This window comes from Bos taurus, chromosome 3 (assembly GCF_002263795.3).
Source record: "Bos taurus isolate L1 Dominette 01449 registration number 42190680 breed Hereford chromosome 3, ARS-UCD2.0, whole genome shotgun sequence".
In the NCBI taxonomy this organism is placed as follows: Eukaryota; Metazoa; Chordata; class Mammalia; order Artiodactyla; family Bovidae; genus Bos; species Bos taurus.
In genome coordinates this window covers 64,169,227-64,196,464 of record NC_037330.1, presented here as the reverse complement: position 1 = coordinate 64,196,464, position 27,238 = coordinate 64,169,227, and the positions used below count along the sequence as shown (strand labels likewise).

At 35.7% G+C, this 27,238-nt stretch overlaps 1 long non-coding RNA gene across 1 annotated transcript in view; it reads left to right on the top strand.

Moving 5' to 3' along the window:
• Window positions 1-26,862, top strand: part of LOC132345005 (uncharacterized) — a 46,255-nt gene extending 19,393 nt beyond the window's left edge. Inside the window, exon 2 of the long non-coding RNA XR_009494103.1 lies at window positions 26,416-26,862. This is a non-coding gene — a long non-coding RNA (uncharacterized lncRNA). The remainder of the gene's footprint in view (window positions 1-26,415) is intronic.
• Window positions 26,863-27,238: the final 376 nt, after the last annotated feature.

The following is a 27,238-nucleotide window of genomic DNA, read 5'->3' as shown; positions in this document are numbered from 1 at the left end:
TTAGCTTGCTTTTCCACTGCTTTTATTCCTCCTAACCTCAGCTTGTGAGTTATAGCTGCCAGACTCCCAACTGTTCATAATTATATAGTCGAGAGGAATGAACCAGTCTTTTTTTTTTTAACATGGACTCCATGGACCACATGACAGCTTTGTCTAAGAATTCCCACAGACCTCCACTAGATATATTGCCATAAGCTCATCCATTTCTATAGTTTAGTAAACATCCATTGTGGGCTGGGTAACATCTCAAACTGTAGAAAACATCCCCAGTGCTTATGAAATGATTTTCTGGAATTGACTCATTTAGCGTAGGGAGGCTGCACTCTATCTCTCTCCATAGAAAGAAGTGAAAAATTACAAAGCTTTTTTTTTTTTGGTCGGCCTACAACTCCACTCTCTTAATTATCGCTATCTATTTTCAAGTATTATCATATATGGGTGTGTAGGGGGCAGTGAGTTTGAGAGACACATTACAGTGGTATGTTTTAAGACATTCTGAATAAAAAAGAGAGTTTGCAGTTGTGCCATTTACTATAGAATTTGAGTGCACTTATTCTCTTCTGTCCTTAAAAAGAGGACAAATTCCACTCAACATTACATTTGCTGCCTACATATCTACTTCTATATACTTACATCTCTTTAAATAATAAGATGGGAACTGAATTCGTGGTACTAATTGAATGAGTATAGAATTCAGTCCACTTGAACTACCCAACTATAATTATGAAAAACTGTAGAGGGACTGTGCCTTCTCAGTCCTTGGATGGCTACACTTGTCTCTAAAAGCAGCTTCCTTCTAGTGTTAGGTCTCTAACTTACATGAGTATGTTGTAAGCTATAAACAATACAGTTAAGCTAAACTTTGTACGTTCTTTAAAATTCCTGGATTCAAATGACTCGTTACTTTGAGCAAAAACCCTTTGGCTATTTTTAAGCTAGAAGCAAGGAATAGGAGCACTTTTCCAATTTTAAGTTCAATTTAAACTCAGTGTGCTTCAATAATTCAGAAACCAATGAACTTTAAAACTGAAGATTTCCTTGAGTCCAATTCCTTCCCAGCTAAGAGTAGTTCAGAAATTTAAGCAAGGTATTTTTAATTATGTGAAAGCAATGTGTTAGGAAAATATTTATTTGAGGTTTGTTTAATATAAGATTGGATGGTTATACTTTAAATATAGAATGCAATACATTAAGTAAAGCTTAGCTATTTTGTGGTACTATATGAGCAAATGGGGTCAGATATACATATTCAAAGTATTAAAATATGGAAAAGTAAAGATCTTTATATTGATCTATACAAAATCCTATAAAAATGGGATTAAGGAACTAGAATAAAATTAGAGCTTGCTGATTGTTGTTAAACAAATATTACACTGATTTTATTATATACTATATGTAAATATTTAGAGTTCTTACAAAATTTCAGTAAGGTTTACATTTTTCATTTTGAAGAATATAACTCTAGAACATCACTGTCCAATAGAATTTTTTGCAATGATAGAAATGTTTGATAGCTGCATTGTCAATGCAGCAACTCCTAAGCCATATATGACTATTGAGAACTTAAATATGACTGTGCACATGTGCATGCTCAGCAGCTGTCATGTCCAACTCTCTGCAACCCCTTGTGCTAAAGGGTTTTCTGTCCATAAGATTTTCCAGGTAAGAATTCTGGAGTGGGTTGCCATTTCCTTCTCCAGGGCATTTCCCAACCCAAGGATTGAACCTAATCTCCTACACTGATCAGCAGATTCTTTACCACTGAGGTACCTGGGAAGCCTTCAATAAGACTAGCGCAACTGAATAACAGAATGTTTGTTTTTACTTAATTTTAATTAACTGAAAGATTAATTTATTTAGACACAAGTGGCTGGTAATATATTGGACAGCTTAGTTCTAGAATAAAATCATCCCTAACCTTCTCCTAATATGTACTTTTGTATTCTGAAAAATTATATCAATTATAGTACTTTGCAACCTTTGAATACAGAAGCTGTTAGGAGACTCAAAAATTACTATTTCATTATTATCAAAATGGAAATTTGTGAAAGCAGTTTAATATTCATGAAAGGGCAGCCTCTATTATTAATATCTCAAAATCTGCCAATGCATATAGATTGGTATTGATCATTACTATAAGAATATCACCTCATGCAATACAAACTTTTTAGAATTTGATGATTTTTAAATAAAAATTTACTAGTCAGAAGATAATCATACAAACCTAGTATTTCAAACTGCAAAAATATAGGAATTTCTAGATATTTTTATTTGATCATTTTCATTTCCCCACCTCTTTAAAAAATTTCTTTGTGTTTTTTATAGGTCTGTAGTTTATTAAATTAAGAAAATAGTAGTGTAGAAAAATTGTAAAATTTAGAAAATATAAACAGCTTGTTTGTTCCATGACACATGTGTTCTCCACAGGGGAATTTTGTAGTGCTGACTTGCAAAATATTCCATAACCAATCTGCCCTTGGGACTGTCTGTCCTGTTCTTATTTCAAGGATGAATGTTTTCTGAAGTCTGCCAAACACCAGCAAGTTTGGATTCATTCAAGGCCAAATTATTTAAAATAATATTTTACACATCTTTCAGGAACAAGATTTTTTTCTTTTTCTTTTTTTTAAAATGTGCTGTATTCTATAGTGATTTCCAGGATAAAAACAAATGGAAAAACAAACAAATATGAATAGCATTTTAAATATTTAATGGTGATATCATTTAGGAAACTGTGAAACAAAATTCAATCCATTCATTTTTATTAGAGTTAATAACAATACCTTCTTTATAGGTTTGTTGTCAATATTAAATAAACTCATATAAATTAAGCATTAGTAATAGAATATGGCACATAAAATTGCTACTCATCTTTTAAAAATCTAAAGTAAAATTTTTATATATCCACTATTATATTTTAATATGAAGCAAGTAGCAGAAATGGACTAGGATCTTTTCCATGATGTTGTACAGATAGTATTTCAGAGGAGAAGTAATACTTTCCAGAAGTGCATAATTTTGTTATGAAAAATCTAAATAACAAAAATTAGTATTCTGTCTGTCATATACTCAAGTGATCTCAGTAAGCCTCTATCATTGGAGTCAGTGCTTTAAGCTATTTCTCTAATAAGGGAAATGGATTTGTCCTGGTCTACCCACATTCCACTGCCCAGTCAATGTCATGGTTTTGCAAGGGAGCTGACTAGCATTACGATAGCGTACCCACCCCGAGTAATAATTAACTCTGGCATCATGGTCAGTTGGCCTAAATCATTTCAGACCCTTTATATTTTTCAGTCCAGCTAAATCAAGGAATCATGACAGGTTTTTAAAATTCTGTTTATTTCTTTCAGTTGTCAGGCTATGAACTATTTTCAACTCATAACATTTTCTTAATTATAGTAAAGAAATATTTTGGCAGAAACTATTTCTGAAAAAATATCTCAACTATAAGCTAAAATGTTTATATTAATACTAATATCCTCATATGACTTATTCAAACAAAATTTAAGAGAAAAGTAATTTCATGAGTACTGTACATTTTTAGAATGAATATGAAAGTGTTATTATTTTACTTTCATTTTACTCCAAAGTAGGGTGTTTGTTTTTGAAAATAACACATTAACAGTGAAGTAACATTTTCAAAAAGTTAATTGTTGTAAGACACTATGGAAAATAAAATAATTTAAAAATTTTTATTTGCTTCAAGGAATTTAAAAGCAAGGTGATACTCAAAACATACTCATAGAAAACACTAACAATATAGAAAACACTAACAATACAATGTTGTATGCAAAAAGTGTCAGCTTCTTCAGATTACTGTTCTTTCGCTGCTAAGTTGTGTCCAACTCTTCACAACCCCATGGCCTGCAGCAAGCCAGGTTTCCCTGTCCTTCGCTATCTCCCAGAGTGTGTCCTTTGAGTCAGTAATGCCATCCAACTATCTTATTCTCTGTTGCTCCCTTCTCCTCCTGCCCTCCATCTTTCCCAGCATCAGGGTCTTTTCCAAAGAGCTGACTCTTGGCATCAGGTGGCCAAAGTATTGGAGTTTCAGCAATTCAGGGCTGATTTTCTTTAGGACGGACTAGTTTGATCTCCTTGCTGTCCAAGGGACTTTCAAGATTCATCTCCAGCACCACAATTCAAAAGCATCAATTCTTTGGAGTTCAGCCCTCTTTATTGTCCACCTCTCGTATCTGTACATGACTACTGGAAAAATCATAGTTTTGACTATACAGACTTTTGTCAGCAAAATGTTGTCTCTGTTTTTAATATGTTGTTTGTCATAGCTTTTTCTTTCAAAGAGCAAGTGTCTTTTAATTTCATGGCTACAGTCACTGTCTGCAGTAATTTTGGAGCCTAAGAAGATAAAATCTTCTTCAGATAGTAAGCACAAAAGAGGTGAGCAATAACATAATTTGGAAACATGCATGAAAAAGTGAAGTCATAGAGAATGACCTAAACAGAATTTTTTAACAAGGATGGTAACAAAAATAGCATATTTGGTATACATGTAAAAATTAGGAATTTTATCAGGAAGAAGAGTGTGTAAGGCAAGCAGATTGCTATCTTATTATGAGAAGTCTGAAATATTAGTTGTAGGGATTATAGTAAGAAATAGGGAGATATTTGTGATTATCTTCAGAAAATCAATCAGATGGTTAAATGAAGGATGTATCTGAATAGGGACTCACAAAGCAAGGAGACAAGTTAGAATTTTGCAGTCTAGGTAGTAGCGATAATGGTCATAATGTTGGTGGTAGTAGTGGTAGTATAGTAGTAATAGTTTAGTGGTAGTAGTGACCAGTGTATTTCACTTTAAAGTTGTCATTTGACAAAGTTCATTTACAAATTTTCTCTGATGTGATTAATGTGGGACAGATAAATGACTTAGAGCTGGAGTAATAGAAACATGAAAGAAGAAATAAAAAGAAGTTTTAAAAAATAGCATAGACAAAGTGCGGCAGTACTGGAATACAGGAGTAAGCAAGATAGCAGAGAGAGCTCTAGGTTGATAAGAGAAACAGCAAAGAGAAAAACAGAAAATAGTTTGACAAGGAATCCTGTTATTAGTTTCTTAGTGTTGAGCTTGAAGCGATAGCAAGACTTTAAAGTACACATGCTCAGTAAGTAATTAAAACCTTGCAACTTCTTATGTAGTAGAAAGGTCAAGGCAAAAGATGAAAGTCATTCCTTAAGAATGCCTTGAGAAAAAAATAAAGGGTATAGAAAATTAACTTTCAGAAGCAAAAGAATGAGAGAATTTGGAAAACCAGGAAAATGCAGTGTTATAGATATAAACAAGACTTAAACAAAGAGAGCTTACTGATAACTTGGTCAAAATTTCAAAAAATTCTAAATTTGCATGATGGAAAATGGGCTTTTGGCCTGAGAAGAACAGTATTAATGATCTTAATGTGTAGACTTCCAGGTTCCAGTGTGCAAGAAGAAGTGAAGAGTGGTAAGGATGTTGTGTCAGACAACATCAGAATAAAGACAAAAATGAAGAAAGCACTAATATAACCTCTTTATGGAAGTGAGAAGGTTCGAGGCAGAGTGAAAGACGCTAGAAATAGAGGATCACACAGATAAGCACAGAATCTTTAAGGGGGCAGAGTGTTCAAGTTCAAAACTAGAGGGAGGAAATATCTTTTTCCTCATTCACACATTCTTGATATAATTTCCTAATTAAAGCTTATCACAAGTACAATACCAACCAAAACATTTTTTAGATAATCATTTCATATAATAATCATTAATTTTATTGATAACATTTTAACAATATGAATAAAGGAAAAAGTTAAGTTTCAATCCTCCTAAAAAAATGCACACTTTGATCATAATGAGTTAGACAGTCATTTATATTTCAACATAGCATCATAGATGCCAAAAGTGGGTTCAAAGGTCAAGTATTCAAACCAATGATAAAAAAAATCTAGTTCAAAGGATTCCCAGATTAGTAAGTCATATTTTTATATATTCACATCCTGATTTTTACAGCTTATAAAATTGCCTTTTTCAGATAACACACATGAGTGGAATTTATAGTGTTTTGTTCTTAATACAAACCATGCTCTCTGCTTTTACTAGTTCTATCCCACATTTGTTGCAATAGTCACTTCATTTCCTTCTTACCACATAAAGTGAAAATGCCTTCTTGTGAGGAAGAATGGAAAGAAATAATACTAGTAGAACAAAACCTTTCTGCATATCTAAAAAAAGAAGAATGGTGTTCCACATATCTTCTTTCACCTGCAGTAGTTTTCTATGAACTGCATAGTTTTTACTTTGCAAAATGTTCACACTATTTTTGTTTCTGAGCAAAAAGACACTAGCGATATTAATAACTTGTTAAGATGAGAAAGCCTGTTTAGAAGCAATGGGTGAGCTTTTATAGTCAGTAAAATCAAGTTCACTGTTCCAAAAGAGGGCTTATATAATAGCAAAGGTTAAATTTACCATCAAAACTTCCCCATATCAAAGTCCTTGAAGATCAATTTTCTTAGACTCTTAGACCAAATTGTCTGTAAGCTATCCTTTCGTCTTATTGAGAGCAATGTTAGACAGAGCTCTGGCATTAAAGTATAGTTCTTAACTGGCCTTAGTTTCTCTTCATTTTTTTAGGACACAGAATATTTACAGAAAAATTATATTTCTTTTCTTTTCAACATGGTGTAAAGTATATAATATTGATTAGAGAATGCTGTTTACTCTTACCCATCCTTCCACTTACTTTCCTAAGAAGCACAAGTTAATATGTCAGTTTATCATCATCAGAAACACATTTTTTCCAACAATATTGCTCCTACTGGTTATTTGTTGCTCTGGTCCCTAGAACTGAACAATTTTTTTTTTCTCAGATTTAATTAAGTTTAACTATCGTGCTTTGAATTAGTAGCATTAGCAAAATATTGGCGCTATATGGCCAACCTGTTTTTAGGGCTAAAAATAATTCTATGTATTTCATTTACAGTATGACTAAATCAATAAATTTCAAAAATTACTTGAAAATTATATATATATATATATATATATACACACACACACACATATATATATATATGGCCCATTCTTAATTATAATGCTTTTCAACTTGAAAAGTTTTTGTCTATAACAATGTCCTGTGGCTAAATCCTAGTTTAAATTCAATTGAGAGACCACTAGTATTCCACAAAATGATTTAAAAGATGGACAGTGTTTGGCACGCCATAGATGCTAAATAAATATTAGATAGTATTATATTTGATAAAGAGATTTCAAAGTGATGTCACTTTTCCAGGATAATCAAATCAAATTTTCTTTTCAACCAGTGTAAGTGATATTGGTCTAATCATAGAAAGAATAATTAATAGTATCTACTAAAATTCTACAAAGCAGATAATCAGTTTAGTTCAGTTCAGTCACTCAGTCATGACCGACTCTTTGCGACCCCAAGAATCGCAGCACGCCAGGCCTCCCTGTCCATCACCAACGCCTGGTGCCTACCCAAACTCATGTCCATTGAGTGGGTGATACCATCCAACCATGTCATCCTCTGTCGTCCCCTTCTCCTCCTGCCCTCAATCGTTCCCAGCATCAGGGTCTTTTCCACATGAGTCAGCTCGTCACATCAGGCGGCCAAAGTATTGGAGTTTCAGCTTCAATATCAGTCCTTCCAATGAACACCCACTGGATGGACTGGTTTGATCTCCCTGAAGTCCAAGGGACTCTCAAGAGCCTTCTCCAACTCCACATTTCAAAAGCATCAATTCTTCAGTGCTCAGCTTTCTTTAGAGTCCAACTCTCATATCCATACATGACTACTTGAAAAACCATAGCCTTGACTAGACGGACCTTCATAGATACAGTTTTAAATAAAGTAGATGATTTTAGTTAAAATATACTTTAGAGAATATAGAAAATAACTTTACTCACTGTTAATTTTGATGAGGCATTTTGTTTTTGGCTTGCCTTTTTAGTAGAGAGGGAGCAAGGATACGAAAATGCACACTATGAAACAAGACTGTAAAATGTACTTGATTTCAACCAAAGATTTGATAATTACAATGGACTAAATGGTTAAAGAACATCCTTTTACATATGGGATTTCTGTTGATATAATTTGTCGTTTAAAACATTAAAATGTCAACAGAATATACCTGGGATCATACAATACCCCATCTTTATGATGAGACGTATAGCCCAAGAAATAAAAATTGATAAATGCAACTAAAATTAAACCTATATTCACTGGACATAATGACATACATTGTATATCATCTATTCTTATTTCTTTCCATTTTAATACATTTGTGGCAGCTACTTTTCCCCAAAATTTTAATTTTCTTTCTCTTCATTCTCAGTAACCAACCTGAAGCTTTGTAGAATTGAAGGATTTTCTTGCTCTTCTAGTCCTTCTCTCTTTCCTTTTATGTCTACTATTTCTTTCTTCCAAAGAAATTATTTACCCTTGAGGCACAGATCAACTATTCCTACTCTTCCAGTTCTCCACTCTCCTCCTCTTTTTTCTCTCCTTCCTCTCTTGCTCATTCCTCCCTCTTTTTATCCTTTTCATTTTCTGTCCTCATGAACCTCTTCTCTTATCAGCCTCTCAGGAATGGACCTGGCAATGTCAGAATTCTTCACTGAAAATAAGAAAGAAGACAGATTTGCCTTTAGAGGGTAAAAAGTGGTCATGGTAGGGTTGGCATGCCTGTGAATATTGTCTTGTTAAATGTTTTTTGTCTATTGTTACACAGAAAGATTGTCATAGGTTTTATATGAATATACCTAACTTTGACCTCTGGTTTCAATGCTAAATTTAGGCTAGGAAAAAGGTGATACTGAAATAGAGAGTTTAACACTGTGCTTTACACCTCACAATATTTCCCAACTCAAGATAAGTAAAGCCCATTAGACATTAGAAAGTCAATAAGTCAGCTTTTTTCCTATGGATATTCTATTTAAAGATTGAAATGGAACCATTTAAGTCATAACTATATCCATTTCTGGTCTGGGCACTAAGGGCAATGTTTTCCATTGATAAACTTTATTGACCCAGAAAGGAATGTACAAACAGAAAAAGAATTCCAGTTTTATCTACATTTTATACCAAAAAAGGGAAACTATGATCCATAATAATACTTTAAACTGTGCTATACTTTGCAGTTTCCAAAGCCTGTTCACTTACAGCATTTGTCTCAGAGCACTCTGAGTTAGCTGCTATTATTTCAGTTTCATAGATATGGTAACTTGAGCTCAGAAAGGTTAAATAACTCGTCCAAGTTAACAAAGTAAGTGACAACAGGACCTGAAACCTATGACTTCTAAAATTGGTTCCAAAGATATCTATTCATTTTCACAGACAAAAACTGAGTCTAAAATTTATTATGTGGATAATGGGTTATTCATTGCCTTTTGTGTTTTCTCACAAGGAAGAGGCACCAGGACAGAGACACTTGACATGTGGAGAGTAGAGAGATCAAGCAAGTTGGTTGGATTGTTGGGTGTCTATATTTCCCTATATGGTGCCTCATGAATACTACATGCCCTCTGCTACAATAGCCCTTGCACCTGGAATTCTTTTAACAAATCATAAAAGATACAATGATTGGGTCTATAACCATAGCAAATTGAATTCAAAAGCAAAACCCTTTTTTTTCCCTTTCTATCCAATTTGCCAGGAGTCATCCTATGATCACACACACAACGGGGATCATGTTTGAGTCTCTGATTGAGGTTATGGGCGCATGGATGAGTGGCAGTAGGGCCAAAACTCGCATAGTCACATGAACAGCTACTCTCTATTGCTGTGTTGTGAACACAGTAGCTGTCTAATAAAGGGCTGCCTGACTAAAGCATGAAATGAACATAAGAATGTAGCTTCTGAAGCCCTGTCTACCTTGGCCTCAGAGCCTATTGAAGTGAGTTCCTTGAGATATTTATTCCATCACATGCCCAGTGAGTACTTGCAACTTTTAGCCTAAGGCTCATCTTCACTAGCCAAATCATGACTATGTATGACAAAACTTTCCCAGTACATTGTGGGAATCAGACTACAGCGATCAGTGGTGAAGTGAGTTACAGAACAGTCTCAGATTCAAAACTTGATTGCAATCTATGTTCTCATTGCTCTTTACTTTCTCTTCTTTTCCTTGGAATTGTTATTTTAGATATCATTTTGTTTCTTTTTTTCCAGGAATTTTTCTTTTTTCTTCTATTGTTTGAGTAGAGAAATGCCTTATGAATCCTCAGTACAAACATACGAAGAAAAGTTTGTGATAAGGAAACATTTCCTTTCCATTTTTCTGTCTGGGGCTGGGGGAAACAAACTGCATATAGCTTTAATGATTTGGCAATGACTTAATAAAATAATTTGAAGCTGCACCTTCCTTGTTCATTAATTCCTTTTTTTTCTCCCATAAATCTTTAAAGAAAGGGTTTGTATTGAGACCTATAGAGCCATGTAAGTAGGATGCCACAAATTAATAAAAGTAGAATTCTTCCATTTACAAAGCAATGTGGTCACCCAGCATACTGGCCAGAATTTCTCTAAGTAAAGAAAACTAATTAAGAAAATCATTTAGGTGGATGTTTATGCTTTTTATCTGATTATTTGAAATTTTATAATTCTGGATTAAAGTTGGAAACCAAACTAATGAATACATTACGTGAGGGGCAAACCTTTATGGACTCATTTTATGCAATGGGTTAAAGATGCATAGATTTTTGTAAACAAAACATCTCAGAATTCTTTAATTACTGAGTTAGTATGAAGTAAAATGAAAACATTTTATGCTATGATTAGAGTAGCTTATGTTACCAAATATAGAGATGTTTGCCATTTTGCTTAAACAGATGTTTTTGTATTCTGAGTTGGCCCCTCATTACTTAAGAAAATAGTCCTTTGTTATTTAATATCATTTTCATATTACTTTTTTACTCCTTGAATAAGAGTTAGAAATTTAGAGCAGAAGCTGTTTGGAAGAAAATCCTACATTTAATATATAGTTCTGGTTAAAGTTTTCATGATTAATATATAATAAATAAGCACTATATTACATATTGTATGTAACCATATGTGTCATTTTAATCATTCATAGTTGGGAAAATATTTATTCATAGCTTTAAATTGCTTTCTAAAGTAGAATGAAATCTATATGTTTATATATATCACTAGCATGGATTTATTTTTTATTGTGATATATTCTTTAATAATGCTTATATGCTAGCTGATTATTTTCTATTTTTCCTGGTTATATTTTGTGACTCTGTCCTGACTTTTAAAACTACTTTTATATTATCTTATAATTAAATATCTGGAAAACAATGAAATACAAACTTTCAGTTACTCATATTTATGATTGAAATTCAAATGCTAAAAATGGAAGACAATTATTAAATTAAAAAATTAAATGATCATAAATTGTGCAGATTATTACATTGAAAATGCTTTAAACTTAAATGAGACATTGAAAACATTCGGCAGTACCAATAATATTGTTGTTGCTTAAATATTAATTAATTGAATTGAGAAGGTACAAATCAAGCCTACCAAAACTTTTAAGAAAGAGTAAAAATTAGATGCAGCTAAGTTTAGGAGCATGGTGTAAAAACAGATCCAATAGACATTCAAATAACTGTATCTCAGCAGCCTCTGTTCCCCCTGGACTCTTTACCAATTTTCTCAACTTTTTAATTCCATCCTCTCTCTGCTTGCCTTTCATTCTCTTTCCTTCCTTTCCCTGGCTCCCCCTACCTATATGTATATATATGTATATATAATCTCATAAATGTAAATCTATGTATGTTGTGCTGTGCTTAGTCACATCCAACCCTTTGAGACCCCATAGACTGTAGTCTGTCAGGCTCCTCTGTCCATGGGGATTCTCTGGGCAAGAATACTGGAGTGGGATGCCATGCCCTCCTTTAGGGGATCTTCACAACCCAGGGATCAAACCCAGGATTCCCACATTGAAGGAGGATTCTTTACTGTCTGAGCCACCAGGGAAACCCAAGAATAATGGAGTAGTTAGCCTATCCCTTCTCCAGGGGATCTTCCCAACCCAAGAATCAAATCGGAGTCTCCTGCATTGCAGATGGATTCTTTACCAACTGAGTTACCAGGAAAGCCCAAATCTATGTATATAGAATCTTTATTTATAAAATATCTATATCCCCTCAGCTGATGACCTTGTGTCATGCTGCCTAGACAAATTGTACCTATTGAGCATTCATTTCTTCTACATCTTATCTCATTATCTATATTTGTCTCTATCTGCATTCAGCTTTATCTCCTTGTCTTTTATAGAGGAAACAGGGATTTAGTCTCCTATTTTGGGTTACTATGTAAATTTTTTTTCCTTGAGCATTATTGTTTATTCTATCACATTTTCTTCAGGAAACATTTACTATCAATTATTTTTATGTCTTCAATAATATCTTTCCGCTAATTGTTCTATGTATCATAGATAGTCAATGAATCATCATTAATTCCAAAACAACAATTTCCCCCTCATACCTTTGTACTGTAACTCTTAATCTATTTTACTTCTTTATATGCTTAATTCCTAAAGAGTCTTCATTTTGCCCTATGTATTGTTTCATCTCAATATCAGTCAGATCCACAGTTATCACATCAATTATCATCTTATTAAAATCATTATTTAATAATTTCTTCCAACTTAGTTTCTATAGTTCTTCTAATCCTTGGATTATTAAGTTTCAGTTTCATTCCCTGATTGTTCTTTCTCATTCTGCTTCTTAAGTATCTTATAGAGTTCTACATTTCATTTTTTCCTATTTTTTCCATAGTCAATCTCCTTTACCTTAAATTTATATTAGCCAAAATAGCTGTTCCTCTGACACAGACCTGTCTTGTTCCTCTGACACAGACCTTTCTGCAAACACACATGAATAACCAGTGTATGTATGTTTTATGTTTAATAAGAACTTCTTATTAAGGTATACAAAAACTGATCTTACTATTTATTTTGTTTAATTTATTTATACCAAATTATGAGATATTCATAAGTAAAGATGAATTACAGGGTTTTTTAAAAATTCAACTATAGTTGATTTACAATATTGCATTAGTTTCATGTGTGCAGCAAAGTGATTCAGATATGTATACACACATATACACACATTGGAGAAGGCAATGGCACCCCACTCCAGTACTCTTGCCTGGAAAATCCCATGGATGGAGGAGCCTGGTGGGCTGCAGTACATGGGGTCGCAAAGAGTTTGACATGACTGAGCAACTTCACTTTCACTTTTTACTTTCAGGAAATGGCAACCCACTCCAGTGTTCTTGCCTGGAGAATCCCAGGGACGGGGGGAGCCTGGTAGGCTGCCATCTATGGGGTGGCACAGAGTCGGCCACGACTGAAGTGACTTAGCAGCAGCATATACATACATGCTGCTGCTGCTGCTGCTAAGTCGCATCAGTCGTGTCCGACTCTGTGTGACCCCATAGATGGCAGCCTACCAGGCTCCCCCGTCCCTGGGATTCTCCAGGCAAGAACACTGGAGGTGGGTTGCCATTCCCTTCTCCAGTGCATAAAAGTGAAAAGTGAAAGTGAAGTCGCTCAGTCGTGTCCAACTCCTCGCAACCCCATGGACTGTAGCCCACCAGGCTCTTCAGTCCATGATACTTCCCAGGCAAGAGTACTGGAGTGGGTCGTCATTGCCTTCTCTACATACATACATACATATGTATAAACTTTCCAGGTGGTGCCAGTGGTAAAGAATCAGCCTGCCAATGCAGGAGATGCAAGAGAAGTGGTTTCAATCCCTGGGTTGGGGAGATACCTGGAATAGGAAATGGGATGCCACTCCTGTATTCTTCTTTGGAAAATTCCATGGGTAGAGGAGCCTGGTGGACTCCAGTTCATGGGGTTGCAAAGACCTGGATATGATTGAGCAAGTGAGAACACTCACACACATGCACACACATATATACTATTTTTCACATTCTTCTCCTTTGTAGGTTATTATAAGATACTGAATATATTATCCTATGCTTTATATTAAATCCTTTTGCTTATCTGTGTTATGTATAGTGATATGTATCTGTTGACCTCATACTCCTAGTTTATCTTCCCTTTCTTCCCTATGATAACCATTAGTTTGTTTTCCATGAGTCTGTTTCTGTTTTGTAAATAATTCATTTTTTTATGTTCTACATATAAGTGATATCACATAAAATATTTGTGTTTCTCTGACTTACTTCATTTAGCATGATAATCTTTAGGTCCATTCATGTCACTGCAAATGGTATTATTTCTTATTTTAGGGCTGAATAATATTTATTTCACTATACATATGTACCATATGTTTATATGCATTAATTTGTTGATAGACACTTAGGTGGTTATTGTAAACACTACTGCTATGAACATTGGGGTGCATATATCTTTTTGAATTAGAGTTTTCATATTTTCCATATATATACCCAGAAGTGGGATTGCTAAATGCTATGGTAGTTTTATTTTTAGTTTTTTAAGCAATTTCCACACTGTTCTCCATAGTGGCTGTACCAATTTACATTCCTACCAACAGTGTAGGAATGTACCCTTTTCTCTATAATCTCTACAGCATTTATTTTTTGTAGACTTTTTGAGGACGACCATTCTGACCAGTGTGAGGTGATACCTCATTGTAGTTTTGATTTGCATTTCTCTAATAATATTCAGTGATATTAAGCATATTTTCTTAGGCCTGTTGCTCATCTGCATGTGTTCTTTCGGGAAGTGTCTATTTAAATCTTCTGCACATTTTTTGGTTGGGTTCTTTGTTTTATATTGAGCTGTATGAGCTGTTTATATATTTTGGCAATTAAAGCCTTCCAAATATTGTGTTAAAAGGATGGCTTAAAACTCAGCATTCAAAAAACTAAGATCATGGCATCAGGTCCCATCATTTCATGGAGAATAGATGGGGGAAAAGTGGAAACAGTGACAGATTTTATTTTCTTAGACTCCAAAGTCACTGTGGACAGTAACTGAAGCCATGAAATTAAAAGATGCTTGCTCCTTGGTAGAAAAGCTATGACCAGCCCAGACAGCATATTAAAAAGCAGAGACATTACTTTGCAGAGAGAAGTCCATTTAGTCAAAGGTACAGTCTTCCCAGTAGTCACGTACAGATGTGATTTGAACTATAAAGAGGGCTGAACTCCAAAAAATCGATGCTTTTAAATTGTGGTGCTGGAGAAGATTCTTGAGAGTTTCTTAGACTGCAGGAGATCAATCCAGTCAATCCTAAAGGAAATCAACCCTGAATATTCATTGGAAGGACTGATGCTGAAGCTAAAGATCCAATATTTTGGCCACCTGATGCGAAGAGCCAAGTCATTGGAAAAGACCCTGACATGATTAACCGCACACCCCTGCACACATATACACTGATGCTGGGAAAGACGGGCAGGAAGAGAAGGGAGTGACAGAGGATGAGATGGTTGGATAGCATCACCAACTCAATGGACATGAGTTTGAGCAACTCCAGGAGATAGTAAGGATAGGGAAGCCTGGCATGCTGCAGTCCATGGGGTTGCAAAGAGTCATATATAACTTAGTGACTGAACAACAACAAATATTTTGTCCCAGTCCATAAATTATCCTTTTGTTCTGTTCATGGTTTTTTTTTTTTTTTTTTTGCTATGCAAAAGCTTTTAATTTTAACTAGGTCCATTTGTTTATTTTTACTTTTTTATCTTTTGCTTTGGAAGACTTACATCTAAGAAAATATTGCTGAGATTTATGTTAGAATATTTTGCCCATGTTCCCTTTGAGGAGTTTTGTGATGTCATGTCTCATATTTAAGTCTCTAAGTCATTTTGAGTTCATTTCTGTGTATGATGTGAGTGAGTGTTCTGACCTCATTTATTTATATGAGGCTGTTCAGATTTCCAATACAACTTGCTGAGGAGACTATCTTTTGTCCATTGTATATGCTTGCCTCCTTTGCCTAAGATTAATTGATTGAAGATACGTGGGTTTATTGCTAAACTCTATTCCATTGATCTATACATCTGTTTTTGTGCCAGCACCACACTGTTTTGATTACTGTAGCTTGGTAGGATTGTCTGAATTCTGGGAGGGTTACATCTCCAGTTTTGTTCTTTTTTCTTAGGATTGCTTTAGCAATTCTGGGCCTTTTGTGGTTCCATATAAATTTCAGAATTACTAGTTCTGTGAAAAATGCTATAGATAATTTGATAAGGATAGCATTAAATCTATAGATTGCTTTGGGTTGTACTACCCTTTTAATAACATTAATTCTTCCAATCCAAGAGCTTTAAGATCTTTCTATTTCTTTGAATCATCATCTATATCCTTTATCAATCTTTGTAACTTTCAGCATGTAAAATTTTTACCTCCTTGGTTAGGTTTATTCCCATAGTTTGTTTTCTTTTTTGGATGCAATTTTAAAAGGGATTTTTTTTTCACTTTGTCTTTCCAATATTTCATTATTATGTGAAGAATTGCAACATATTTATATATATCAATCTTGTATCCTGCTACCTTGGTGAATTCATTTATTAATTTTAATAGTTTTTTATGAAACTACAAGTGACTTAAGTCAATCTGTTGAAACGTATTGAATAGTAACTCCTATACTCAGTTATTTAGCACATTTGTTAATTTTATGGTATATTATATACAGTTTTGGATGATATTCAAATTAGTATTGATGCTGGTACAAAAATCCATACCTAATGAGACAATAAAAGTAAAAATATTTGTAAACTCTACACTCTCTATCTGGAGAAGGAAATGGGAACCCACTCTAGTATTCTTGCCTGGAAAATTCCATGGACAGAGGGCTGGTAAGCTATAGTCCATGGGGTTGCAAGATTCAGACATGCCTTAACAAGTAAACCACCACCACCATCACTCTCTCTATATGAATCTATTTCTTGAGAAAATGCAATTTTAGTGGAGATGCACTAACTTTTTGTGATATGTATGTAATTTTATGTGTCTAAATGACTAGTTTGGCACTTCTGATAAAAAAAAAAGGGTAGGTAGTTTATCATGCCAATTCAATATTCAAATTCAGACTGGGGTCCACTAAAGAAGCATGCACGCTGAGTTACTTCAATTGTATCTGACTCTGTGCAATCCCATTGACTGTGCCAGGCTCCTCTGTCCATGGGGTTCTCCAGGCAAGAAAACTTGAGTGAGTTGCCATGCCCTTCTCCAGGGGATCTTCCTGACCCAGAGATCAAACCCATGTCTCTCTAATGGCAGATGGATTTTTACCATTGGCACCACTGGGGAGCCCCAGTCACAGTTTTATATATACATATATCCTTTTTTTTTTTTTTCAGAATCTTATCACATAAAATTCAATAGCAAGTACAGAGTATAGTGTGATTTTTTTTCATGATTTTGTAAACCTTTTTGAAAAAAAAAATCCTTAACCACATATTTTATACTCATGGGTTTCTCTCCAGTATGTTTCATTTCATAAAATTTAAGAGAACTGGGATTAGAATTAAAAAAGTATTTGATGATAATCTAAGCTATAAACTCATAATATCACTGTCCCAGATAAAAATGTTCTCCATCCATGGAGTTTTTTAGGTTATATTTTATCATAATGATAAACATCATAAATATATGCCCCCGCCACCAAATGGACATGACCAACAATATTACAAAGAAACCAAGCAAATGAACAAACAAAAACCCACTCAATCATGTAAAATGAATACTCATTGCTCATGTCTATGGAATTAACAGAGTGTCAAATTGGTAATTCTAAAGGTTTTAACGCCTTGCTCACATGTCTGAAAGTTGGATGACTATTGCTAAATTAATTAAACAAAGAGGTCATTAGATTGAGGTGGCTCTAATGGCCTGGTAGCCTACCCACACAAACCTAAATCTAAGCCTTTGAATGCCTCAGGGTTATAAAATCGATATCTAAGGACAATTAATCACAAACAGCCAATTAGGCTTTAAGAAACACTGGGCTGGAAGAAGCACAAGCTGGAATCAAGATTGCCAGGAGGAATATCAATAACCTCAGATATGCAGATGACACCACCCTTATGGCAGAAAGTGAAGAGGAACTAAAAAGCCTCTTGATGAAAGTGAAAGAGGAGAGTGAAAAGGTTGGCTTAAAGTTCAACATTCAGAAAACGAAGATCATGGCATCTGGTCCCATCACTTCATGGGAAATAGACAGGGAAACAGTGGAAACAGTGTCAGACTTTACTTTTTTGGACTCCAAAATCACTGCAGATGGTGATTGCAGCCATGAAATTAAAAGACGCTTACTCCTTGGAAGGAAAGTTATGACCAATCTAGACAGCATATTGAAAAGCAGAGACATTACTTTGCCAACAAAGGTCCGTCTAGTCAAGGCTACGGTTTTTCCAGTGGTCATGTATGGTTGTGAGAGTTGGATTGTGAAGAAGGCTGAGTGCCAAAGAATTGATGCTTTTGAACTGTGGTGTTGGAGAAAACTCTTGAGAGTCCCTTGCACTGCAAGGAGATCCAACCAGTCCATTCTGAGGGAGATCAACCCTGGTGTTCTTTGGAAGGAATGATACTAAAGCTGAAACTCCAGTACTTTTGCCACCTCATGCGAAGAGTTGACTCATTGGAAAAAGACTCTGATGCTGGGAGGGATTGGGGGCAGGAGGACAAGGGGACGACAGAGGATGAGATGGCTGAATGGCATCACAGACTCGATGGAGGTGAGTTTGAGTGAACTCTGGGAGTTGGTGATGGATAGGGAGACCTAGCATGCTGGGATTCATGGGGTCACAAAGAGTCGGACAGGACTGAGCTACTGAACTGAACTGAACTACAGCCAGTCAATAATTTTCTTACTTTGCTTCTTTCTTTTCTCTATAAAAGTCTCTCCTAGAACTCCTGTCACCCTCTTCTTAGTGGTGTTCCTAACTACTTCTGGTTTGGAACTGCCCAGTTCAAAAGGTTGTTGCTATTCAATTGCTAAGTCCTGTCTGATGCTTTGCAGTTCCATGGACTTCAGCACACCAGGCTTCTCTGTCTTTCATTATCTCCTGGAGTTTGCCCAAACACATGTCCATGAGTGGGTGATGCCATCCAAGTATCTCATCCTCTCATGCCCCCTTTTCTTCCTGCCCTCAATCTTTCCTAGAGTCAGGGTCTTTTCCAATGAGTCAGCTCTTCGCATCAGGTGGCCAAAGTACTGGAGCTTCAACTTCAGCATCAGTCCTTCCAGTGAATATTCAGGGTTGTTTTCCTTTAGGATTGACTGGTTTGATCTCCTTGCAGTCCAAGGGACTCTCAAGAGTCTTCTCCAGCAGCACAGTTCAAATGTGTCAGTTCTTTGACATCAGCCTTCTTTATGGTCCAACTTTCACATCCATACATGACTACTAGAAAAACCATAGCTTTGACTATGTGGGTCTTTGTTGGCAAAGTAATGTCTGTGCCTTTCAATACTCTGTCTATGTTTGTCTTAACTTTCTTCCAAAGAGTAGAATCTTACAATTTCATGGCTGCAGTCACTATCTGCAGTGACTTTGGAACCCAATAAAATAAAATATATCACAATTTCTGCTCTTTCCCCATCTATTTGCCATGAAGTGATGGGACTAGATGCCATGATCTTAGTTTTTCAACTGTTGAGTTTCAGCCAACTTTTTCATGTCTCTTCTTTTTACCTTCATCAAGAGACTCTTTAGTTCCTTTTTGCTTTCTGCCATTAGAGTGATATTATCTGCATATCTCAGGTTGTTGATATTTCTCATGGCAATCTTGATTCCAGCTTGTGTCATCCACCTCAGCATTTCATATGGTATACTGTGCATATAAGTTAAATAAACAGGGTGATAATATACAGTCTTAGGTACTCCCTCCCCAATTTTGAACCAGTCTGTTGTTCCACGTCTGGTTCTACCTGTTGCTTCTTAACCTACGTGCAAGTTTCTCAGGAGGCAGGTAAGTTGTTCCGGTACTCCCATCCCTTTAAAAATTTTCAAGTTTATTGTGATCCACACAGTCAAAGGCTTTAGCATATCCAATGAAGCAGAAGTAGATATTCTTTTGGAATCCCCTTGTTTCTCCATGTTCCAACAAATATTGGAAATTTGATCTCTGGTTCCTCTGCTGTTTCTAAATAAAGTTTCAGTATCTGTAAGTTCTTGGTTTATGTACTTTTGGAACCTAGCTTAAACAATTTTGAGCATGACCTTGCTAGCAATTGAAATGAGTACAATTGTACAGTAATTTGACATTCTTTGGCATTGCCTTTCTTTGGGATTGGAATAAAAACTGACCTTTTCCTGTCCTTTAGCCACTTCAGAATTTTCCAAATTTGCTGACGTATTGAATACAGCACTTTAGCAGCAGCATCTTTTAGGATTTGAAATAGCTCACTTGGAATTCCTTCACCTCACTAGCTTTGTTCACAGTAATGCTTCCTAAGGCTCAATTGACTTCATACTCCTGAATGTCTGCCTGGATGAATGACTGCACCATTGTGGTTATCTTGGTCATTAGGACCTTTTTCTGTATAGTTCTGGGTATTCTTAGCTACTCTTATTAATCTCTCCTTCTTCTGTTAGGTTTCTGCTGTTTCTGTCTTTTATGGTGCCTATCTTTGCATGAAATGTTCCCTTATATCTCCAATTTTCTTGAAGAGATCTCTGGTCTTTCCTATTCTATTTTCCTCTATTTCTTTGCATTGTTCACTTAAGAAGACTTTCTTATTTCTCTTTGCTATTCTCTGGAACTCCACCTTTAGATGAGTATATTTTTTCCTTTTCTACTTTGCCTTTTACTTCTTTTCTTTTCTCAGCTATTTATAAGTCCTCCTCAGACACCCCTTTTGCCTTAATGCTGAAATAATCTCTTATAATTTTGAAATTTTTATAAATTTTAAAGTATGCCTCAGTTTTTATTTTTCATACTATCAGTTCATCTTAAAGGAAGAAAATTTGAATAATGGGTGCAATTTGGCTCTGATCTCTGGGTCTCTTTTTCTCCATCCTCCCACATGGCAAAGGCAGAGAAGCAAGAGTGCAAGCACGAGTATTTCTCAAGTCTCTTAGTCACACTTCCCAGCCATGATTGGCCAAAGCAAGTCATATGACCAGAGTCAGACCATTTCAGACTCTTTTTAGTTTTGTTATAACTCTTTACTTATTATGGCTATGCTGGGTCTTCACTGCCGCATGTGAGCTTTCTCTATTTGTGGGAAACACGAGCTATTCTTTATTTGCAGCGCATGGGCTTGTCATTGTGGTGGCTTCTCTTGGTGCAGAGCAGGGGCCCCAGGTGCATGGGCTCAGTAGCTGTGGTGTGCAAGTTTAGTTGCCCCATGGCATGTGGGATCTTATTTCCTGGACCAGGGATTGAATCTGTGTTCCTTGCATTGGCAGGCAGATTCTTGAAAACTGGGCCACCAGGAAGGTCCTCACATTCTTTGCTTTAAGTAAAATTAAGCTTCAGTCACGTTGACAAATGTTCATTTAAACTTAGGTTCAACTGTGTAAGATCAGTGCTATACTTCTTGTTAATCATTTCTAAATAAGAAACGGATGTTTAAAGGTTAAATTAGCCCAAGGTCAGGTAACTTGCGAATGGAAAACCTGGTATGTGAATTTCAGACTCTTCCTAACCACTATGTCATGGTGTCATAAATGCTCAAGTTTAAAAAAAAGAAATCCCCTGTGATGATGCTCTTTTCTGCTTATGCATGATTGCCATTTATATTTCATATGAATAAAATATATAAAAGCATTAATATAGTCATATAGCTTTATATTATATCTCAATTCATTTTATTATTGAAATGATTTTCGCTTTTTTCATATTTGCAAGAGTCTTATACTTTTGTTTTTTCTGTTCTTTTAAAATTTAGCTCTGACACTAAGAAGCTCCACAGAAACACTTGGCATTCCTAAATAAAAATCTCAATTATAAATCTTATATTGTAATCTCATGTCTGGTGTTAAATCCATCTGACAAACAGGAACTGCCATGGGCTTCAACTGTTACCACAAAATACAAAGAAAAGAAAAGTAAATTCATTAAATCTTTACTACAGGCTTTTCATGCTTTAAAGTTGAAAACTTATTTAAGCCTGAATGCTTCCAGCATTTTATAATTTGGTTTGTAATCAGTTAGAAGAAAGGAAAAGTAATCGCCAAAACAGTGTAGTTTACCATACTGCAACTGGGATAGCAGAAAAATTTGATTTCATAACATCAAAACAAAGGAATACTTAACAAATATGGTAAAACATTCTTTGCAGTTGAAAGCTTGTGCTATGCAAAATTATAATGTTAAAATTTATACTCTTTTAAAATATAAACTCACACACATTATGTAATGAATATACATGCTGAAAATTAGACTTTGTTCCTCTGAAATAACCAAAAGGAAAACAAGACTTTTCAAATATATTACTCCATTACATCTTTTTTTTCTCTCTCAAAAATTTAATAAACATATAATTTACCAATTCCAGGAATTTACTTTAAAACTAAAGAATGCCAGCCACCATTTTGAAGGACAGGACTAGAATATACATTGGAATTGTGTCCACTGTACTAATTGGATTTCAGCTTCCCTGGTGGCTCAGACAGTAATGCATTTGCATGCAATTTGGGAGACCTGGGTTTGATCCCTGGGTCGGGAAGATCCCCTGGAGAAGGAAATGGCGACCCACTCTAGTACTCTTGCCTGGAAAATTCCAGGGACAGAGGGGCCTTGTAGGCTACAGTCCATGGGGTCCTAAAGAGTTGGACACGACTGAGCAACTTTACTTCAATTCACTTCAGAATGAAAATGTGATAATGTCTTTTATAGCACTTGTAGTCTAACAACTCCTTTTGAAAATATCTGCTGTTTAAAAGGATTTTACAAATGAACTCAGAAAGTTATAAGCTCTTGTCTTCAGATCAACTAGACTCCTTCTAATTGAGAAGCAAATAAAAAGCTGATTATTTCTTTTTATATATATATAAATTTATTTTTTTTAATTGGAGGTTAATTACTTTACAATTTTGTATTGGTTTTGCCATACATAAACATGAATATATTTAATTGACTCTTCAAAGATCAAAAGCCAATAAATTCAGTTCAGTTCAGTCACTCAGTCATGTCTGACTCTTTGCGACCCCATGAATCGCAGCACGCCAGGCCTCTCTGTCCATCACCAGCTCCCGGAGTTCACTCAAACCCATGTCCGTTATCGGTGATGCCATCCAGCCGTCTCATCCTCTGTCATCCCCTTCTCCTCCTGCCCCCAATTCCTCCCAGTATTAGGGCTTTTCCAATGAGTCAACTCTTCTCATCAGGTGGCCAAAGTATTGGAGTTTCAGCTTCAACATCAGTCCTTCCCATGAATACCCAGGACTGATCCCCTTTAGGATGGACTGGTTGGATCTTCTTGCAGTCCAGGGACTCTCAAGAGTCTTCTCCAATACCACAGTTCAAAAGCATCAATTCTTCAGTGCTCAGCTTTCTTTATAGTCCAACTCTCACATCCATACATGACTACTGGAAAAACCATAGCCTTGACTAGATGGACCTTTGTTGGCAAAGTAATATCTCTGCTTTTAAATATGCTATCTAGGTTGGTCATAACTTTCCTTCCAAGGAGTAGGCGTCTTTTAATTTCATGGTTGCAATCACCATGTGCATCTAATAAATTGGATGCTGCTAACTCCTATACGAAAGAATTGTTTCTACACTTTGGATTTATATGGGGATAACAGCATGATCTCCTTGATGTAAATTTAAGAAAATCCCTACCCTAATTTTTTCCCTATTCTCTTTCTGTACCTACTGGTATATAGTTTAAAGGACAAATTAAACTTACCAGCTGGTTGCCACTCTTCAAAATGAGTAGTGATAGATAGTAACATTTTTTTTTTTTTCTGATCACTAGTTCTACTGAAACGAAGAACTTTTGAAGTATAATTGGCTTTCCAATTTGTTTACATTTATTTTACCTTAAATATGGAAGCACAAAAACAGTGATACACAGTACATCTTCACTTCCAGTTGATTTTGACACTGTTCTTTAAAATCACTCTTTTTTAAAGAGTCAGAGCATTCAGAAACCCAGCACCTCTGAGTCTCAGTTTTAAAACTTAAATTATAAGTGTTAAAAATATTAATTCATATTATCTTCATCTTAAATGTTAATATAGTAATTAATATTATAATGACTTGAATTGTGTTTGTCTTTCAACCCAAGTGACTTTAGGTAGAGGCTGTGTTTTCCCAATTTTGTATGCCTAGAACACTGAAGTCGATTCTTTTCGATTATTAAACTATTATTTATTGCCAGCTAGGTGTTTTAAAAGCCAGGAATTGTCTGAGGAAGCAGGTTAAAAATGGATTTTGAAATAGATTAATGGTTAGTTGGCTATTAAAAAGGTTTTCATCATTTGTAGTAGGTAATTGACATACTTAGCCCATGCCATGGTGTAGTAGAGCAACTATTAAAACTTACACTGGTTATAAAATGGCATAGGGTACTGATAAAATAGAATGTGTTGGCTGGTAGATTATTCCAAGCATTTGGAAAGTACAAGTAAAATAGGAAAATAGTAATTGTAAGGAGTATGGAATCGGATATCTGTTATCGGGTGCTATTGATATATTGGGAAAAAAAATTCAAGGCTGAGAATGATCAAAAATCTAAGCAATAGATGAAAGAAGACTTCCTTAATAGTGTAGAGAACATCTTACTTTCTAAAGTTGGAGAACAGAAAAAACTGAGGATCAGACCCAAGACTTTATAAAATGGTAGTAGGATTCCAGAGTTAATTCTCAACTCTATCAAGTTTCCATACTGCAAGAAGAGGACCCCCGAATGGGAAAGTTTGGTGCCCAGAGACTTCAACTGGAGACAATTACATCTTGAAAAATTTTCTGAGCAATATTCCCACACACTTGGCAACATAACTGTCTTTTCCCTGTTGGTGAACTGTCCTCCCTCTTTCCTAAACCCAAAGTTCTGCTTTTTAGGCAAACACACTTGATCAGTTTTGAGGCTTTGGAGGCCCTTTTCAGACCTGCTACCTACCTGCTCAAGGGAAATTTGAATCTGCAGAAAGAAACCTTCAGGATGTTCTAAGAATCGGATCCACCATAATGTTATTCTTCATAACACCACGTACCATGAGCAAAAGGAGGTACAGCACTGGTTATTACATCATGGGATCTATGGTTTTTATCATGTCACAGCACAGAAACCATTAGCATAATAAAGTGGTAGAACAGCTTCTTGATGATGAAGCTATAGTAACTCAGAAATAATATTCTGTGAGGACGGAACATAATCCCAACTTAAGGATATACCACAATTCAGTGAGCATGATATAGTGCCACATCTTCACAAAGGAAGATCCCTGGGCTACTGGACCAAGGGGTGTATGCTGAATGCTCCTATTTTATTCTCTGAACCATGTGTGGAGAATTTATGCCTCCAGTTTCCACAACTGTAGACTTAGTGAGCATAGAAAATCTAGTTCCCAGAGGGAACTTTTTCTAAGGGACACAGTAAAATGAAAGCCGCTCAGTTGTGTCTAACTCTTTGTGAATCCACAGACTGTACAGTCCATGGAATTCCCCAGGCCAGAATACTGGAGTGGGTAGCCGTTCCTTTCTCCAGGGAATCTTCCCAATGCAGGGATTGAACCCAGGTCTCCAGCATTGCAGCCGGATTCTTTGCCAGCTGAGCCCCCAGGAAAGGCCACAAAAACTGGAATGGGTTACTTACAGCTTCTCCTGCGGATCTTCCTGACCCAGGCATTGAGCCGGGGTCTCCTGTATTGTAGGCAGACTGAGCTATAAGGGACATAGTAAAATTTCCATTAAACCTTAACCTGTAGTTGCCCCTCTCTAATGCCAGACTTCACATGCCATGGAAAAGGCAGTCAAGAAAAATAATTGAAATGGAATTACACTTGGAATGAGTAAATTACTAGCAGGAGGTAGTGTTGCACCTAAAATCAGAAAGGAAGGTTATATTAGAAACTGAGGCCATCTTCTGCAGCTTCTTATGCCATTTCAGTGGCTGATTTTGATGGCGAATGGATGAAAATCTGTCTGAAAAGAACATGCTGCTGCTGCTAAGTCGCTTCAGTTGTGTCCGACTCTGTGCGACCCCATAGACAGCAGCCCACCATGCTCCTCCATCCCTGGGACTCTCCAGGCAAGAATACTGGAGTGCGTTGCATTGCCTTCTCCACTGAGAAGGACATGGTAACAAGGAAATTAAACTCTTTTAAGAGTTTAGGGTGTGGTGTGGCTCACTCCTTGAGGTAGCACATGGAGGTGCTAGCTGAAACTAAGTAAAACCTAACTGAAAGTCTCGTAGAGGAGGCAGATGATCAATATCAGCTTTGACCTCAAACCAGCAACAGTGGCAAAATATTGTACTGCTAACTTTTCTCATATATTTCTCCAGGTAAAGACACAGATTGGGATCTTGGAGAGTCTATGTCTATATAAAGTAAAGTTATAAGAAGCAGGTAGATCCATGTGGCACAATGAATGGACTACAATGGACACAATGGTATGCAATCCAGATCTTCTACCTTAAAGACTGAGGGATTTATTCAGCCAGCCACTGTGAGGTCACCTTCTGATTTGCCCTGTACTATACAGGAAGCGGCTGCTTTGACTGAGTTCAACACTGTCCTTGAAGTAGCCTTTATCTAATGACTGATCTATGTGAAATACAAGGGAGTGAACCTCTTACATCAGTTTGAAAAGCTCTGGAGATCATCCCAGCTCAAGGACTCTGTGGCCAATGAAGTCCTCTTTTGCATTGCATCATAGCTCAGTTTCTCCCTCTGCCTGAGGTTGCTTCCTCTGTTGATTAAAGATATTATTTTTGAATATAATCCTTAAAGCCTCCTAAGTGTAAAATTCCTTTTCCAAGATTGATTTTTAGGAAATACAATAAAGAAACTGTGCAACTGTTTTTATACTTACCACTTGGAAGTAATCTTTTTATTTCTTCTTCCTTCCTCTTTTTTAACCTACTAATGCTCTGTTTTATGTATGTCTCATAATTTATTTAATAGTTTGGCTGTTTCAAATACTTTACCTTAGAGAACATGGTGCTATAAGCTTTTTCTTTTTTCTTTTTTTTAAGGCAATGGCATTATTGCTGAACCTTAGTCTAAGTCTTGATTTCTTACCCACCAATAACTAACCTTAATATTTAAATCTTTGTAATTTCTTCTATTTTTGTTTTGGAAATGCAAAATTTTCCTATGTCTTGA